Below are 5,472 nucleotides of genomic sequence, written 5' to 3' on the forward strand. Positions count from 1 at the left end.
ATGTCTTGACTTCCTAGTTCTGCTGGGTGTTGCAATAATTTCAAAGCCCTAGCTACTTACTCAAAACTTTGCTTTTGACCTCATATTTTATATACACAAGCAGCTTCTCAGTTCCAAAGTAAAAGTTGTGAACTATCTGATAGATGAAAACAACCTTACCAATAGAACTATAAACAGAGACAAAGAGAAATAGATAAGTGCATGATTTTCATTTAAGTCTCAGTGCATCTGAGGCACATGAGGGAGAAAAAGTGAAAGAGCCTATCAAGTTCTCCATAGTCATTGGCAGATAGAAGAGCAGAACTGGCTTCATATTTTGGAATGTTAAGCTTATTTCTGAATATAGAATGGAATGTCTATAGGGAACTGGTGGCATATTCTTAGAGCAGGCATTAACATATTATTATAGGAAAAAACTTGAAGTTTAAAGTTACTGCAGGGAAAATTCATTTAAAAAAATAGTGCCCCCTATGAGTCTGTAATTTAAATATATTTTATAGGATTTTTTTCAAAGGTACATTTTTACTCTTTATTGAATCATACATGCAGAAAAGTACATGGCATAATATTTTAATGCTGTTTGGTCTACATTCCAATCAAGAAGAGTAAACATTTAAGCAGATATATTGTATAAATGCAATTAAGTATAACAATACCAGTCTCAGGTGAATTTGTTTCTCTTCTAGGTCTCTCTCACCATCCATTCTTTCCTCCCCTTTTCCAACCCTCTGTCCTGTCTCTCTTCCTTTTTTCCTCCCTACTTTCCATTAGCAGGTATGTTTGAAATCTTACGATATGTCTGGCACCATACAAGGCATTAAGGATAAAGCAGAGAACAATATGGACATGTTTCATGACCTCACAGATTTTCCAGTCTGTTCGGAATGGCAGACAAATAAGAGGATTAAGTATGAAGAGGTAACGGGAGAATCCATTATGCTATGAGAGCACATAGGAGGTGAATTTTCCCTTTTTCTTGTCATTGATCTTATTTACTGAGCCCAAAGTGAACTCTTTGTTTTTTAAATCTTGTGCTCTGTATCATATTTATATATGCCTTTCTAACAATAATAGCTCAAAGTCTACTTCTCACTTCCTTATTTATACCAGGGGCTATAACTCCCATGTTATAGTTCAATTCCCTGGTACCTGGCACAAAAATATTTAATTTTCACTGGTTCCCTAAAAACCCAAGAAGAGTAGCACCTTTTCTTTTAAATCAACTAAACCGCTAACATATAAGGAGCAGAATCTCTAGATAATTATTGCTGAATCTCAAGTGGGTATTCTTAAATGAGAGTAGAGGATCTGTGGGCTTGTTTACTTTGATTTCCACATGTTGTCTTCTTTTTGACTTTCCTGGATAAAACTGATAAGTCATTCCTGACAGTTTTTGCTGCACCATGGGTTATTAAAACTCTCTCTCATTTCTCTCTCCTTTCATTTTCAAAATCAACTTCACTCTAATGACCCAAATCTCTGTATATGTTGGATCTCACATGGCAAAACTTATAACAATTATTCAAGATTACTTGGCATTTTGGGTCCCATAAAAAGGAATATATATATGATAGCTCTTCGATAAAATTTATAGCTTCTGGGGCACCTTGGTGGCTCAGTCAGTTAAGCATTTGACTCTTGATTTAGGCTCAGGTCATAATTTCAGGGTCATGAGATGGAGCCTCACATTGGGAAGTTTGCTTGAGATTCTCTCTCTCTTCCTCTCCCTCTGCCCCTCCCCCTGCTCATAAGTACATGCTCTCTCTCTCTCTCAAATAAATAAATAAATAAATCTTTCAAAAAGTTGTAGCTTCTACTTAATAGGTCATCTACATTCAGTTTTGAATTATAGAGTTTTACGTACCATTCCTATTAATGCAGTTTTCTATAGATCTGTAGTTGGAACATGAAAACATTGATAATGGAGATTATTTACTTTAATTAAGAAATATAAATAATATTAGAAAGCATACTAAATCACAAGTGAGAGGACTTAGATCCTAGTCCTGTTACAGCCACTTACTACCAAATTGGTTCAGTGTTCCCTGGGTTTTAGCTGTACTATCTTTAAACAACAACAACAAAACTTGCATTGCCTATAAAAAACACACCTGTGCTGCCTATCTCACACGGCTGTTATGAGGTTCCAAAAATATAAAAAAGACTTTTGGAATTGCTTTTAAAAACTGTATAGCACAATACAAATATAAGATGAAATTTTTATTCTACTCTTAAACTTAGGCACTTTACTTTTTGTAACACATTTTTTCCTTAAGATTTTATTTATTTATTTGTCAGAAAGAGAAAGAGAGCAAAAGCAGGGGGAGTGGCAGGCAGAGGGAGAAACAGGCAGAGGGAGAAGCAGGCTCCCCGCTGAGCACTTAGCCCAATGCAGGACTCAATCCCAGGATCCTAGGACCATGACCTGAGCTGAAGGCAGACGCTTAACCGACTGAGCCACCCAGGTGTCCCTTTGTACACATTTTTGCTTTAAAGTCTGACAAATCAAACACTCACAAGATGGAGATCATAGTCAATTCTAGGTCCCAAGCAAATACTTCTTTTCATTAATTACAGTGTTATTTTTATTCAAGTCAGGATAACTGGTATTACTCTCCATGTGAACTGAAGAAAAATCAGTGCATATCCCTTTAGGGTGTCTTAACCCCATCCTGTGATCTTACACACTTCTCTTTGAATTTAACACATCTTGAATGAAACAAGCTTGAAATAGTATTTCTGACACCAGAGGTTTTAAAGAGATTGGTAAGATGGTTCATTTAAACATTCTGCTTTGTTATATGTACTACAGGAGAAAACAACTTAGTGAATTTGGCTTGCCAGTACTGTGGTTCTCAATCAAATCAAAGACCATGAGGAAGCCATCCTCTGAATAAACAAAAAGATATGATAGTAGAGAATGGAAGCACTAGCACACAGTAGAAAGGAAGAGCTTTGGACTGGTAGGCCTTGATGCTAGTATTTGTACTATTCCTCCTTGAGCTGAGACTCCCCAGGTCCCTATTTCATAAACTGTAAATTTAGACACATGATGCAATGGCCACATAATTCTGGAATATTGGTTTCTACTTTCTGGAAAGTAATTTGTTAAAAGTAAACAGGCCCCAGCAAGTGTTAGTCTTAGAAAATTCAACTCCAGTTAAGAAGAAATCTTAGTTTGCTACCTACAAAGATAATTTACATGGTCAGTCTTCTAAAAATTGTGTGGGGGGCTCCTGGGTGGCTCACTCGGTTAAGTTTCTGACTCTTGATTTTGACTCAGGTCATAATCTCGGGGTCGTGAAATCGAGCCCCAAGTCAGGTTCTGCCCTCAGTAGGGACTCTGCTTGATAGCCTCTCTCTCCCTCTCCTTCTGCCCCTCCCCCTTGCAGTCGTACTTTCTCTCTCTCTCTCTCAAAAATAAATAAGTAGATTGAAGTACATTGAGCTCCATAGAGACAGCACCGGGGCAAGTGAGAACCAGATGGGCACTGGGCAACCCTGTGCCTTGCTGAGGAAAATAATTAAACATGGGCAAAGGAGATCCTAAGAAGCCGAGAGGCAAAATGTCATCATATGCATTCTTTGTGCAAACTTGCCAAGAGGAGCACAAGAAGAAGCACCCAGATGCTACAGTCAACTTCTAAGTTTTCTAAGAAGTGCTCAGAAAGACCATGTCTGTTAAAAAGAAAGGAAAATTTGAAGACATGGCAAAGGCAGACAAGGCCAGTTGTGAAAGAGAAATGAAAACTTATATCTCCCCTAAAGGGGAAACAAAAAAGAGGTTCAAGGATCCCAATGCACCCAAGAGGCCTCCTTCAGCCTTTCTTTTGTTTTGTTCTGAGTATCACCCAAAAATCAAAGGAGAACATCTTGGCCTATCCGTTGGTGATGTTGCAAAGAAACTGGGAGAGATGTAGAATAACACTGTTGCAGATGACAAGCAGCTTTATGAAAAGAACGCTGCTAAGCTCAAGGAAAAATATGAAAAGGATACTGCTGCATACAGAGCTAAAGGAAAGACGATGTGACAAAAAAGGGAGTTGTCAAGACTGAAAAGAGCAAGAGAAAGAAGGAAGAGGAAGAAGATGAAGAAGATGAAGATGAAGATGAAGATGATGACGATGAATAAGTTGGTTCTAGCGCAGTTATTTTTTCCTTGACTATAAAGCATTTAACCCCCCGTACACAAGTCACTCCTTTTAAAGAAAAAAAATTAAAATGTAAAGCTGCATAAGATTTGTTTTTAAACTGTACAGTGTCTTTTTTTTTTTTTGTATAGTTAACACACTACCGAATATGTCATTAGATAGCCCTGTCCTGGTGTTTTCTTTTTTTTTTTTTTTTTTAAAGATTTTATCTATTTATTTGAGAGAGAGAATGAGAGAGAGGGAGTACATGAGAGGGGGTGGGTCAGAGGGAGAAGCAGACTCCCTGCTGACAGCAGGGAGCCCGATGCGGGACTCGATCCCGGGACTCCAGGATCATGACCTGAGCTGAAGGCAGTCGCCCAACCAACTGAGCCACCCAGGCGCCCCTGTCCTGGTGTTTTCAATAGCCGCTAACCTTGCCTGGTACAGTATGGGGGTTATAAATTGGCATGAGAATTTAAAGCAGTTTCTTGTTGGTGCACAGTACAAATTAGTTATATATGGGGATGTTAGGTTTTCATCTTCAGTTGTCTCTGATGCAGCTTCTATGAAATAATTGTTCTGTTAACTGAATACCACTCTGTAATTGCAAAAAAAAAAAAGTTGCAGCTGTTTTGTTGACTCAGAAATCAATCAATCTTTAAAAAATATTTGTGTGATTCTGTGTGTGCCTGTGTGGTTGTGTGTGTGCATGTGCTACCATGTAATACAGATAAACTTTATATAACAGTATTTTCAACCCAAAAAGCCATGATTAAAAATTCATTTGTATAAAATGATTTTACCTAGGAGGTGGAAAAGATGGCAGAGGAGTAGGGAACCCTATTACAACCGGTCCCCAGAACTGAGCTGGATATCTACCTGACCACTCTGAGCACCCATGAAATCAGCCTGAGATGTAAGAAGATCTGGATCTCTACAAACAAAATATCACAGGCAGTTGGTTTCGAGGTACAAAGTGGGGAGCCATGATTCCATAGGAAGATATCGGAGGATAATGGCAGCAGGAGGGAGCCTGGCCATGGGGATCCTACACTGCCAGTAAGCGACAGCCTCTCACTCTGGGGACGGGGCACAGACTCACAGACCGGTAGTGGCAGGGAAAGGACTTTAGGGCTGCCCCCAGGATGGAAACCCAAGCAGCAGGGTCATGCCTACGAACTGGGAACGGCTGGTGATTCTAGAAGCACAAAAGGCAGAGACGTGCCCTGACCTGGAGGCAGGACTGGGAGTGCTATGGAAGGGTGCATAACCCAGGACACTGCAGTTTATAGCAGCACGGACAGAAACGGAGACAGTGTAGCCTGGAGAGCTCACTGAA

At 39.4% G+C, this 5,472-nt stretch overlaps 1 pseudogene; it reads left to right on the forward strand.

The window, feature by feature from the left end:
* The first annotated feature begins 3,486 nt into the window (after window positions 1–3,486).
* On the forward strand, window positions 3,487–4,178 carry LOC102726339 (high mobility group protein B1 pseudogene; annotated as a pseudogene).
* Window positions 4,179–5,472: the final 1,294 nt, after the last annotated feature.

The sequence above is a fragment of the Leptonychotes weddellii genome, unplaced genomic scaffold (assembly GCF_054177405.1).
Source record: "Leptonychotes weddellii isolate Sample4059 unplaced genomic scaffold, ASM5417740v2 HiC_scaffold_6056, whole genome shotgun sequence".
Classification (NCBI taxonomy): Eukaryota; Metazoa; Chordata; class Mammalia; order Carnivora; family Phocidae; genus Leptonychotes; species Leptonychotes weddellii.